Consider the following 14,533-nt stretch of genomic DNA (forward strand, 5'->3'; position numbering starts at 1 on the left):
TCACTTTATCTCCTTTCATATTCTGATGGTGGATGAGGCTGGTTGTCTGCAAATAATGATGCTGTTGGAGTTTTGTTTGCCTTTTTTTTTTCCTTCTGAAATAACCATAGTCTAAGGCTGCCAAGGCACTAGTCTTTGAATCATAAAAGTTGAGTTTAAATTATCTTGACTGCTTACTGTAGGCATAAATCATTATCATAGTGTACATAGTTGTTGTTGTGATAGTCATGGCAGTACTAATTACGTTTAGTGACGGTATATTATGTGTCAGGCATTCTATTAAATGCATTAAATGTTACATGCATTACCTCATTTAAATTCCTTCAGTAACATTATGTGGTAAATATTATTATTATCACTATTTATTAGGTGAAACCAAGGGTAAAGATGTTACTTCATCCAAAGTTGCATAGCCAACATGTGGGAGATGCAGGACCCCAATTGGTCTCCGTGGCCCTAGCCATTTCTTATCCTATTGCCCTACAAAAAAGTGAGCTCCAGTTTTCTTTCCCATGCAATGGAGCTGGTTTTACCTTCCCCATGTAGGTGTGGTTTGGTAGGATTTTTTTTTTTTTTTTTTTTTTTTTTGGAGAAGGATGAGAAGAGGAATAATACCAGACACTGGACTGGAAACTCAACCTTGAAATCTGCAAGCTAGTCCAGCATTTTGGAAAATGTTTTTGGAACAGATAAAAATGCCATTGTAAGACATACATGAAGCATAGCAGATTATGCTCAAATTAATACCTTTCCACCACAGCAGAGAAAAATTAACTACCCAGCATGGTTGAAAGTCCCTGTGTGTTCTCTCTCCTATGTTCCCATCTCATCAACTGTGACTGTGCTTCTTGCTTCTTACTTCATTATAGGCTTACTGGTCTTTCTGATTTTTCTGAATATCTCAATCTCAGCCACAGCTTGAGAGCTTTACATTCAGAATTGTTGGACTCTTTCCCAATGAAAGGATTCAGGATATTTTTAGTAAAGTCAGATTGGTTGAAAATATTGAGGTGCACTCTCTGGGGTAACTTGAGCAGAGCCTATGTGTGTGCCCTGGGGGAACCATACATGAGCATGGGGATGCTCCTCACATTGTGGGAGGCAGCCTGGGGTGTGAAGAGAAGGGGAAATGGACCTATGGTTGGCCCTCCCGACATGGCCACATGCCAATGAATGCCTCCCCACATGGCCGCATGCCAATGAACTCCAAGAATTTGAAATTCAAGAAAGGGCCCCTCTAGGTTGTTGGGAAGGATTATTTGTCATGGTGGGAGGGTAGAAAAAATATTATATTAACAGTTTGTTAGCTCAATTTATAATTTTTAGGTATTTAAATAGGGGGCAAATGGACTGCCATTTGTACTGTTGTCCTGGAACACAAAAAATGTTAGCAGAGAGTCTGCTCCTATTTACTTGTTGTAATGCCTCTTCTCAACCTTCACAAAGTGGCTCCTTTTTATTCTTCAGATAGCTGAGAACTGTTGTCTTTGGAAAGACCATTTCTGAGTCCCCTGCCTTACATAGCTCTTCCAGTACAAGCCAGCCACTCTCTATTTATCTCCTCTCTATTAGCCATAGCACTCACATGATTTGCTCTTCTTTATGACACCTCCTTGCCAACATGTATGCTCCGTGGAACCAAAAGTGCTGCCTTCACTTCTTCACTGTTGCATTCCTAGTGCCTAGAAACACAAAATAAGTATCCCTTAATAGTTGTTTGATGACAGAATAACAGACTGTATAATGTAATGGATAAATTGACAAATGAAACATATTGATTTCTATGCAGTTTTAATTTAATTAATCAATTAATTAATTTTAGAGAGAGAGTGAGAGAGTGAGTGCGTATGAGCAGGGGAGGTATAGAGGCAGAGGGAGAGAATCTCAAGCAGACTCTCGCTGAGAGTGGAGTCCAACATGGGGTTCAATCTCATGACCCTGAGATCACCACATGAACCAAAGCCAAGAGTTGGGATGCTTAGTGGACTGAGCCACCCAGGCACCCTTATGTGCTTTTATCTTAAATAATAATGATAAATGGTTATGTTGTGTCTATGCTTTTCTACTGTCAGTGCACAATCCTCTCCCATTTCTTTTGGAGCCAGCTAATTATAAACCTAACACAACTAAACAGTTATTGTGAGAAAGAATAAGAGAGAGAGGCAGAAAATCCAGGAACAATTAGTTTGTTGTATGTTAAACAAAATTGGCATCCTGTTTTACCCACTCCTCTTCTAGCCCCTTCTGAATCCATGGCAGAGAAACTGTGGCAAAGAAGTCAAACTTGGCTCCATTAGAAGACATTATGGTCAAGGTGCAGAGTTTCTTACGTTAATAATCTAAAATTCATTTTCTGAGAAAATATGCACATTGTTTAAGGTCTCAAAATAGTTTGGGTATTGTGATCACTCCATCATTATTGAATGTCATTTTTAAATGCCTAAAGTTATTCTTATAATATTTAATATCAATATTCCTATGTATTATATTTAGGTAAATACAGATATTTTGAAAGGAGAGGGATTTGGGATTTGGGATATGTTTGATAATGTTTTTTATCTTCATTGATATAAAAATCTTCCATTTCAAATCTTTGTAAAAGGATACACATGGAGTAAATGACCATATTAATTTATTCTTTAGTCAAAATTAAAATAGTACATAACTGCAAAATCTTCAATTCTTATAAAGCAGAGCTCTGAATACATACTATCTTTTGTGGAAAGGAAATTCACTAAGATTTGGTAAAGATTGCTTCACACTCAGTAAATTAAATCTATTGTCTTAAATACACCAGCTTACACATGCTCCCTCCTTCTCCTCCTACCCATTCCCCTCCCCTTTCTTCTACTTTTGAACTGCTGACCTGAGTTAGTAGCCAAACATAATAATACAGTGTTTGATCCTCTGTAAACCCATAAAATTATAAACCAGCAACCACCAGGATGTTGGCAGAATTTCTGTGGACAGCAACCAGCTTGGTACTTTTTTCTTTTTGAAATGAAGCAGTACATTGTGCTTGTTGATACATTAGTGAGAAAGTTAATGTCTTCCATCATCTCCTGGCCCCTAACTAACTCCTGTAGCCACTTGAGATGGGGAGAGAGAATCATCTATTTAAAATATTAAAGCCTTCTCCCTTTTAACTTTTATTATTTGAAATTGCTTCCTTTCATTCATTTTTAAATTCACTCTGCCTATTTGTATTAAGCACCAAAGGGTTTTTATAGCACTGTGCTAAGTACTACAAAGAATAAACATATAAGTAAAACACATCTTCTATATGCCTTCAAGAATAAAAAAATGTCTAATAAAAGCTGATAGAAATTTTAAATTATAATGGGGATTAGGAACTCTCTTCTCACTACAACAGAAATATTTGATTCATTGTATAGGTGAATCATAAGAAAAGAAAGGAAAATCCCCAAGTTCCAGAAATAAAGAGAAAACTTAAGCTAGAGACATAAGCATATAAGTAGATGACCTAGGAAGCTCAAGAACCACCAGAAGAGCTAGACCATAGCAACTAGGGACTGACATTTTCATTTATATACAGGAACAAGAGAGGCTGCATTGAGCTTGGGTTAGATTGAGATTCAAAACTAAAATCCTTACGTCAGGTGGAGACTGGTCTAGTGTTGATTCTTCTATAAAAGGTGTGCTAGGTAAGTCCATTCACTGGCCTGTGTATATGGCAATAAGAATGTACATCTCTTCCTGTGTTCCTCTTAATGGCAGGAGACAATAGTCTTCTGTCGGAATTCAAATACCTCAGGCTAATATTACATATTGACATGGAGTAAAATGTATGTTACCTACATGGTGCTTATCTCCCCAAGATGAGAAATCAATGTAAAAGCAGGTCACTGGCCCTTGAAACTCTGGAAACAAATTGTAGAGCAAACTAAAAGCAGACAGTTTCATTGAGAAAGAAAACCAACCTCTGTTGAAGATGTCCCCACAATCATGAATAGTACACTGCACAATTTATCTGGTGGGGTCAGCAGACAAGATTATTGAAGACCTGAAATGACAGAATAGTGTAAAAAGACAATAACATACATACATGTCAAATAATTAAGGATAGAAAATGAAGAATGGAAATGTGAGAAAAAATAGGCAGAATTAGGAAGGGAGAGGAAGTGCACAACTAAGGTATGTAATCAAAAAAGAAAAATCTCATTGGATAAAATTGAACTGTGGTTGAGAGGAGAAAAATCTCATTGGATAAAATTGAACTGTGGTTGAGAGGAGAATTAGTCATCTGGATTTATCCTAAATGCAGCACAAAAAGAAAGAGAAATCAGAATATAATACATCAGAATAAAAGGCAAGAGAGAAAATAGGGATAGAATAAGAAAGTATAAAAATGTCTAGTAGGAGTTACAAAAGAAGAAAATAGAATAGAAAATAAAAGACATATTTAAAATGAGTAGCTTGAAACATTTCCAAAATTTCTGAGAGATTGAATCCTTCCATTTTAAAAGCATAGTCGGGCATGTGGTTCTCAAAAGATACTCAGGGAGCCCTGAGTCCAGTAGTGGAATGGACTACTATTCCTGCTGATGGCAATTACAAATTGAGCAAAATATAGAAGCAACTTTTTTTTAAAGATTTTATTTATTTATTCATGAGAGACAGAGAGAGAGAGAGAGAGAGGCAGAGACACAGGCAGAGGGAGAAGCAGGCTCCATGCGGAGCCCGACATGGGACTCAATCCTGGGACTCCAGGATCATGCCCTGAGCCGAAGGCGGCACTACACCGCTGAGCCATCCCAGCTGCCCCTATAGAAGCAATTTTAAAGGCACTGCAGGGTAATGGAAAAGAGCAGACAGGCAGAGGGACTGGATCTTTGAAAGAAGGAAACTTCATGGGGTGAGACCCCCATTGACAGAGCACCTTTCCCCAAGGGCATCCTTCTCATTGTATGAGTCCAAGAAAACTAGGACTCATTACACTGTATGCAAGAATTAATTTGAGGTAAAGTACAGACATAAATATAAAAACTACAACTAACACAGCTCTAGAAAGAGGCATAGGAGATTATCTTCTCTACCTTAGGATCACAACACAAGATGCAAAAACATTCATCATGAAAGAAGAAATCGTTGATTTCTTCCAAAAGTAAAAATGTTCTCTTCAGACAACACCAGAAAAAAAAATGAAAAGGCAAGCCACAGTACAAGGGAAAACATTTATGATTCATTTATCTGAAAGAAAGCACTGTGTAAAAAATGCAGAATAGATAAAGAACTATTTGCATGCACACAGATTTTCTATTCTATTTTATATTAGTGTTGGTGGTCTGTGTCCTTCAAGGAATTTATCCATTTCATCTAAGTTGTCAGATTTATTGGCATTAAGCTGTTCATGATATTCCATGATTATTCCTTATGATTTCCCTTTGCACAATATTTTCAAGTGCACATGAAGCTTTTACCAGATAAACTGTATATTGGACCCACATGAACCAAAAAATTATATGCAGGATCAGAAAAATTAGTTTTAATAACTTTCAAAGGTTTGAAATCATACGTTGCATGTTCTGTGACCACAATTAAACCAAATTGAAAGGCATAATGATAAAATATGTAGAAATTGAGACAAATCAAAATAAAAATGTTTTTAATTAATCAATAATCTTCTAAGTAGCCCATAGATCCAATAAAAAAATAAGAAAGGAAATCAGAAACTATCTTCAACTGATCATTAAAAAAACCATAATACCTCAAAAATAAACAGATGCAGCTAAAGAACTTCTTTATGCATGTCGTTAAGTGCTTCAAATCAACACATTAAAACTAATGTGTAAGCATTAAAATGTTTTAAATCAATCATGTATCTTCCAGCTTAAGAATCTAGAAAAATAAGAAGCAATACAACATTAGGTAAGCAGAAGAAAGGACATAATTAATATAAGAAGAAAGATCAATGAAATAGAAAAAAAAGAAAAAATGAAAGTAGACAAATCCAAATGTTGGTTCTTTGAAAAAGTAATAAAATTAATAAACCTCTACTAACCATACAACTATTAAAAAATTGTGCTCCTAACCAGAATATTTCCATAAAGAAATCTCCAGGTTCAAATCATTTTATTTATCAATTCTCTGAATAGAGAATTATTCTATGTTCATACATGAGAAGATTCAAAATTATTAAAATATCAATTTTCCACTCAGTTGATTCACAGATTTCAAGGCTATCCGAATATTAACCTCCGTGGATTTATCTGAGGAATTGAAAAACTAATTCTAAAATTCATATGGGGGGATCCCTGGGTGGTGCAGCGGTTTAGCGCCTGCCTTTGGCCCAGGGCGCGATGCTGGAGACCCGGGATCGAATCCCACGTCGGGCTCCCGGTGCATGGAGCCTGCTTCTCCCTCTGCCTGTGTCTCTGCCTCTCTCTCTCTCTCTCGTTGTGACTATCATAAATTAAAAAAAAAAAAGAAAGAAAGAAAAAAAAATTCATATGGGCATGAAAAAAACTTAGAATAATAAACAAACAATAAAAGGAGGAAAGAAGAGAAAAAAGTAAGTTCAAATATTTAAATTATCTGATTTTATGTCTTCTATAGAGCTACAATAACTCAGATAATGTGTTATTGGCATAAGGACAAATAGATGAACAGAACAGAGAGTCCAGAAATAGATCCATATATATAGTTGATTGATTTTCTGCAAAAAAAGCCCCAGTAATTCTTTGGAGGAAAAAATGTTCTTTCCCATTGATTATGCTGGAACAACCAGCTATCTATGTAAAAACAGGAAGATAGAGAATCCCAAGCCTTCCATCATATCAGATGCAAAAATAGCTCAAAATAGATCACAAATAGTTATATCCTTCACACACACTATCTTTTGTCACATTCGGAGGCTAACCTACTACTCTTCAGCTCTATCTCATGAAACTTCGTGTAAAACTATTCAATTGCCCACCAAATACACTATGCATTTCTTGCCCTGACATGCTGTTCTCTCTATTTAAAAACCTTTCCTTCCCTTCACTATCTTCCAACTTCCTTAGGCAGACCAAGATGACTTTCTGTATTCTCATAATATTTTTGTAAATATTTTAAACTGTGGTACTCATCACACTAGATCTCAATCACTGCTTCGCTGCCTCTTTTCTGATAGAATTTGGGCTCACCACAGGCAAAATCTCAATCTTACTTACACTGACAATCCTGAGTACAGTGCAGGGGACGTAATCCGTACCCAAGACATGTTGCATAAATTAATTATGGAAGAATGAATTAGGAAACAGAAATCCCTTTATTGTCTTTCTAGAGGCATCTCATCTTCATAGTCAAAAATATTTCTTTGCCATTAACTTTGAAGATCAAACTCACTGAGATGCTTTCATGGATAAAGGGCTTTAGAAGTTTAGTTGTCATGGAAAGGAGAAGGTAATTAACATTTATTTTTACCTTCTATGGACAAGCCATTGTACTGGATGACTGATGTACATTAATCTCATTGAATCCTCATAGCCACCGTTTCAAATATTAGTAGTTTCAAAATTAGAATTAGCTTAGGTTTGGCCTTGAGTAACAGAAGATGAGATAGTGACTTGAATCATCACCACCTCAAGATCCTTCAAACTTGATAGAGTATACCAACATTCATATACTACCATTCTCTACGCCTTGGTCCAAGATAATTGTTCCAGCTCCAGAAGGAAGGAAAAGAGAAGAGAGGAATAGGATCCTCTTTCTGGGGGCCACATTAAATGTGTCCACTAGGACACATGAACTGCAGGGAAATCCTAGAAAGGTAGTGTTTTTCTAGATATGTTTGAGCCTGGAGAAAACAACTGGCATACGTACACAGGTTTTTGTTTCTATAGTAGGGAAAAAAAAAACCCATATTTTTGGTGATTAAATTATAGTATCTGTCCTGATAAAGCCAGCATTCAAACACATCTGTCAGACTTCAGAACACATGCTTCAAAGCTGGTGGTCCGTGGTGATCTTCATTACTCTCGTCAATTCCTAGTCATCTCATTTTGTCAAGCCCTTTCTTTTCTTGTCGAGTAGTGGATATTTATTTTAATCTGTATGTTTTAAATCCATCTCACTTAGCACATGAGAATATTTATGAGGTCAGAGATACGGAAAGCCCAAACTGTTTGATGTCTGAAAAACCTTGAGTTAATTTCATAAAACATTTTACATCTTTAAACCATGAGATCTCTCTTTGCTGAATTTTTAAAAATCACAACATTAAAGAATTCGACAGTTTAAAGGCCCTCAAGTGGTCTCCCTTAGGATGAGAGAAACTGGTAATTGGCTAAGAAATCCACACGAAACCTAAGTAATTGGGATTTTCTTGTGAAGCTTTCATCTTTTTGTGCATTCTTTACAGCAGGTAAAATAGCGAGATGCTCATAGTTCTCATCTGTGTTGCTCTAAATCACTATTTAGAAAAAATAAGATCAAAAAAGCAAAATCTGGTCAAAATTCTCCCAAACCAGGAAATCCATTCATGGGTGAAACCATGAATCCTGCAAAAGTATGTTTTCTCCTAGATTTAGAGGTCCTTGAAATTCTCGCAGGAAAGGTGTTAGACAAGTTTATCAATATCAACACAAAGAAATAGTGGTTCCACATGTGAAGACACCCATTGAGATGGTTTAGATTGAGAACAAAATGGAGCTTGTGGCCAACAGTCTTGTTTAGGATGAGCTGCCTGGGAGGGATGAGAGAATAGATAACCAGCTTCAGGCTGTATCCCTCTGTCCGTTGGCTTATTTACTTCTTTGAAGGATGACCTACATAGAAAGTATCTTAAGATATATCTAGTAGAGTATAAAATAAAACAAAAAGTGCTCATGAAGTCAGTCAACACACAGACTTTAACTTTATCTGTGGCTAAGATTAGGATTTTGACCAATTCTACAGGCTATTCACTAGGAGTGGCAATTTTTAATTGAGCAATTGAGCGTTGTCATCAGAATAATGTACTTCCAATATGGCTATGTTCTAATCCCTAGAATTTGGTAAATATGTTACATTAATGACAAAACAAAACTAAGATAGCAAATGGAATTAAGATTGCTCTTCAGTTCATTATCTAAGATTATCCAGGTGTGCTTATTAGGATCAGGGTGTCCTTAAATATGGAAGAGGAAGGCAGAAGGGTCAGCATCAGAGTGACATGACGTGAGAAAGACTTGACCAGCCATTGTTGGCTTTGAAAATGGAAGGAGGCCACAAGTCTAGGAGTGCAGATGGCCTCTAGGAACTGAAAAGGCAAGAAACAGATGATCCCTTATAGCCTCCAGAAAAGAACGTAGCCCTGCCAACAACTGGATTTTAGCCCAGTGACTAAAATCCATTTCAGACTTCTGACCTCCAGAATTGTGAGATAATAAATTTGTGTTGTTTCAAGCAACTGAGTTTGTGGAATTTGTTACAGCAGCAAGAGGAAATTAATAAATCCTCTTGGTGTTTTTATCAATCCCTGGACACATTCTCATCTAGGATGGAAAGATTCCTTCTTGTTACTGTAGGTCCTTTCTCAAAGTTCTAGAAAACTCCTAACTCCAGTGTATTCCGTATCTGCCCCATATTCAGAGCCCATTCCTAAGGGACAGGATGTTCTCACCCAGTGTCCCTAGGTGGCACCTCTCACTTCTCCATGTTATGTTCAAGTAAACAAATTGTTACCTAAAATTTTACAGCTAAGTGCAAATCCCAATTAGTTTCCAGAATCTGAGCTTGCAGACGACACAAGTTTTTTTCAAGTGATGAATCAGAACAATACTGGAAGTGACTGAGGCCACTGACTTGATACTGTTTTGATCCAATCTGTTGATGCTTTCGACGTCAACTTTAATTACTAGTTGAAATTCAGCGGGATCTGGAAGTTTGCAGCAACTGGTAAATAAACCAGCTGAAGGCGAATATTTTTGACTCTACTGACACCAAATCAAAGTTGCTGAGTGGAAGATAAATTCTATACATTTAAGCTGATGAATCCCTGGTGCTTCCAAGAGTTAGATACATGGCAGACACAATAAATATTTGCTGAATTAAATAAGGAAGTATGACCCTTTGTCTTCGGAGATCTGGAGATTCAGTGACCATCATGAAGTTGAAGAGATAAAGCAACTGGAGGTACGTAAGGCAGGAGACACAAAAAATAGGGTCAAGAACCAGAGTCCAGGGAACCCTGGGTGGCACAGCGGTTTGGCGCCTGCCTTTGGCCCAGGGCGCAATCCTGGAGACCTAGGATCGAATCCCACGTCGGGCTCCCAGTGCATGGAGCCTGCTTCTCCCTCTGCCTGTGTCTCTGCTTCTCTCTCTCTCTCTCTCTGTGTGACTATCATAAATAAATAAAAATTTTAAAAAATTAAAAAAAAAAAAGAACCAGAGTCCAAATACACAGAAAAATCCGCCCCCCACCCCTGCCAAAAGGATACTTTGCTTCAGACTGACACATTTAGGAAGAAGCAAGCTCAGTGCTCTTCTGCAGTTCCTGGTATTAATGTCTCTTTGGGGGACATGTTAGCAGACCCGATGTGACTGGATTTCTACTCCAGTTTGGAAAAGAGATACTGTGGAATTGGTCTGTAGTAGAATTATGTATATATAATTTTATTTGTAAGTTTACATACAATAAAATTCATGCTCTGTGGCACGGTTCTACAGGATCTGATGCACAATAGTTTCAGCCCTCCCCCCAAATTCCCTCATACTGCCCCTTTGGAGTCACTTCCTCCCTACTCACAACCCCAGGCAACCACTGATCTGTTCTTCTTCCTTATAATTTCGTCTTTTGCAGAATGGCGTATCAATCGAATCACACAGTGTACATGTAGGCTTTTGGATCTGGCTTCCTTCACATAGGAAACCGGATTTGCAATTCACCCCTGTTGTTGAGCAAATCAACTTAAGTGCCCGAAGGTACCGCAGTTTGCTTATCCAGTCACTAAATGAGAAACCTCTAGATTCCATCCAGGTTTTGGCGATTATGAATATAGCTGCTATCACCATTCATGTCGAGGCTTTTATGGAAACCTAAATTTTCATTTTTCTTGGGTAAATAAGGAGCAAAATGGCTGGGTCATACAGTAAGTGTGTGTTTAACTTTATAAGAAACTGCCAAACTATTTCCCAAGGTGACGTATCATTTTGCTTTCCCACCAACAATATAGGAGGGTTGCCACCATCCCACAGTCTCACCATGCCTCAACATTATCAGTTTTTGTTTGTGTGTTTGCTTCTTTGTTTGTAGGAGCCATCGTAATAAGTGGAGCAATAAGGGCATTTCTTTAGATAATTCCAAATAAAAATAAGTTAGCTGATTCTCAGGTAGCTTGCAACATCACCCAGGCTTGGATTCTGAGAGAAAGCATATCTCAAAAGACATGTCTCAAAGGATTAGATGTAACTCCCTATTTAGGGTTGCAGTTTTGCCTTGAACTATACTCCAGGACACAGGCCTTTAGAAATACTTCCTCATTTTAGTGACAAGTCCAAAGAGCCCTTGAGTGATGATCAAAATCAAGGATTTGATTCTTGAATGGTCACCATCATCTCTTTGCCCTTTGACATAGCCCTGAACCTAGCCTCCCATTTGCAAATACATCCTTTCTGTTATCAGGGACATTAGGAAGGTCTGTTGATTGTTCTTGGGAAACCTAGTCCATTCTTTGAAGAAACAAACTCAATGTTACCTTTCTATCCATTGTGGCATTCTCTTAATATATGAAGAACAGCAACACTGAAAATGCGAATGGTTGAAGGCTTTAGAAAATGGAACATTTTTAAGTGCCAAGCATGATCACAAGGCATTTAGGGCATTTAAATTTCCATCCAACACAATTCACTTAATACTACATAGTCAATGCCACATGAATTACCCTTCAGTTCTTTCTCTTATAAGGCCTATCTCAATTAGGTCATTTTCCCCCAGCTTTGAACTTTTAAGGCAAAAGAGAAAGATAAAATCTGTGGGTTACTTTTGTAACAAGTTATGTTCTTTCTCAATGAATTTTCCATGACATCTGTTTAGGAAAATCTCAGAATATACCAAAATGAGATAATGATGGGGTTTTATATTTATCAAAGGCTGCCTTACCCCCACGCACAAATAAGCTAACTCCCCATTGCACGGAAGGACACTTTTGCATGCCCAGAGGCACAGTCAGTGAAAGGGGGAAACTAAGAAAGGGAAGTTGGTTCTGGTGAAAGAGACCTCTCTGCATCCTCCCCCCAAAGCTGGATCCATCTGAACTTGGCATTTCTGACATTGCCATCAATATGGATAGCCATTGCTCTTCTTTGAATAGACAAGTTCCCCCCCCACTTTGCTCATGATATTTACTTGCTTTATTTGTTCTGCTCCCAGGTTGGGCTTGAAAATAAATTCTAGTAAACTTCTTGATGAGCAGGTATTTTCAGAGGGAGACTCATGATTCAGAAAGATGAGACTTTTCTCTTGACCCTTTTGTGCTTGTCCCAAGTAGGAGCTGATTCAGGCAGAGCTCATCTCCATCAGTGAGAATGTGCTGAGAACCTTTTAAGTCAAGACTGCACCCTGGGGGAAAAAAAAAATACTTGTGATCAGATGTGTGCTTTTTTCCCTTGATGTTTTAAAATGTTACTTGATTTATTATTGTGATAATTAAGAAGGATAAAACCCAATTCTACTTTGTGGAATAGCAGGAAATTATTTGATCTTCATTTTAGCTGTAAGTTCTCTAGAAATGCAGATTTCTAGTTGTGGCCACTGGTCATATTTTGAGATATTTATGTATGCATTTTTCTCACCTCTGTTAAAGAAGAGATTATATTTAAGATTAATTTCAGGCTATATTTTTGTCCAATGCCCCTTGAGAATAGATTGCATTTTTTCCCTCTCAACTTCTCCACAGTTTCAGTGAAGGTATTCCTTGGTGCTGTCTTGTGTTTATTTCTGTAATCCTCCCAATATTCTCTCATTCGCTCCTTCACCATTAATATTCTCCTTCTAGTAATGCCCAACACTTACCTAAATCTATGCCTCAAACTGACATTTTACTTTTATTTTTTTTATTTTTTGTTTTTTTTGACATTTTACTTTTAATTCCATCTTGGATTTCTACTTGCCTATTGGACCTAAAGATCTGTGTCTTGAAACCACTGCTTCATTCTGATTCCCTTCTTCCTGTTTGGGATGCCCCATCATTCCAGAAACTCAGAAAGCCAACCTCTTGTCTTTTGAACCTCTCTCAACATCTAACTCAGGAAATGCCTTTGTGCTATATGGATTCCCCCACCCTCCCCATGCACAATGTATTTTACTCCTTTCCTTTCTGAGCACTTAATATCATCGAGTGCTATTTCACACACTTGGGCATCAAGAGCCTCCCTTAAGTAAGCTCTCGTCAGTCCATCCACATCCCAGACATCCCAATGACTACTAGATTAACTTGTCTAAAATTCTACTTTAACAGACTATTTTCCTATCCGAAATACCAAGTGGCTCAATGTGAATATCCATATGCTACTCATTTCAGGAAAGTCCAATGCCCTAGGACCTTTTCTCATGGCTCAAAGCAGATGGACCTGTGTTTTTTTCTTTTCTTTCTTTTTTTTTTTTTTCAACTGAAATATAGTTGAAACACAACATTACATTTGTTTTAGGGGTCCAAGTTATTCAACAACTCTATACCTTATGCTGTGCTCACCACAAACATGGCTACTATCCATCATTGTACAACATTATTAGAGTACCACGGAGTATATTTCCTAAGCTGTACCTTTTATTCCAAACTTGTATTTTATCAAGACCTGTATTTGTATCCTTTCATTTCCTTATATATACCCTACACATCTACTAAATGTTTGCTTTCAACCCCCCAGAATGGCTTATCTTTGGATACCACACCTTAATCCGTATTCTCTCCATCATGAATTGCTGTTCAATATATTTACCAATTGAAATCTAATCCTTCTCTTTTGAATTCATTCTCAACTTTAGTGAACATCAGGGTAAATTAAAATGATGATTTTAAAAATTATACTTCCTTGTTCAATCCCAGAATTTTGATTGAATAGATCTATAATAGAACCCAGGAATCTATATTTTTAACAAGTTCATCCAACTTATTCTCATACAAATGATCTTGGGATCAAAATACTCTGAGAAACATTATAAGGCCCTGAAAAAAAAAACAGAATACGTAAAAACTTCCCACTTGTTGAAAATATTTTACTTTTATTGGAATATGTTAAGCATTTATTCTATCTGTGGAGGAGTCGATCTTCCGTCACACAGCAGCTTCAGTTAGCATCCTGATGTCATCACTACTTAGTTATGTCACCTTGGGAAAATCACTTAATGCCTCAGATACCCCTTTCTAATATGCAGAATGAGTCAAATAATAGCATCTACCTAATAACATTGCTTTGACATAAGAGAAGCAGTATGCCCAGGTTGTGGCACAGAGCAAATAATTACATATTACCTAGTATTATATTTCTTATTATGGTTCCTAGATCGCAATGATTTTTATGGCTTTAGATTCTGGTCTGTACTTCCCTT

At 37.2% G+C, this 14,533-nt stretch overlaps 2 long non-coding RNA genes across 10 annotated transcripts in view; one reads left to right on the forward strand and one right to left on the reverse strand.

Annotated features, from left to right (window-relative positions):
* Positions 1–14,533, forward strand: part of LOC144286758 (uncharacterized) — a 180,153-nt gene that overhangs the window by 146,619 nt on the left and 19,001 nt on the right. The gene's annotated exons all lie outside the window — the stretch shown is intronic.
* The window catches only part of LOC144286757 (uncharacterized), a 123,329-nt gene that overhangs the window by 37,752 nt on the left and 71,044 nt on the right, over positions 1–14,533 (reverse strand). For 3 of the 7 annotated variants that reach the window (XR_013354708.1, XR_013354707.1, XR_013354712.1), the window contains 4 exons: positions 12,332–12,544; positions 5,729–5,859; positions 3,942–4,024; positions 63–1,682 (listed from right to left, as the gene is read on the reverse strand). This is a non-coding gene — a long non-coding RNA (uncharacterized LOC144286757). Of the gene's footprint in view, positions 1–62; positions 1,683–3,941; positions 4,025–5,728; positions 5,860–12,331; positions 12,545–14,533 lie in introns of those variants that run through there. The other 4 variants (XR_013354709.1, XR_013354710.1, XR_013354711.1 and 1 more) reach the window with 3 other exon arrangements.

Source organism: Canis aureus, chromosome 16 (genome assembly GCF_053574225.1).
Source record: "Canis aureus isolate CA01 chromosome 16, VMU_Caureus_v.1.0, whole genome shotgun sequence".
NCBI classification, from domain to species: Eukaryota; Metazoa; Chordata; class Mammalia; order Carnivora; family Canidae; genus Canis; species Canis aureus.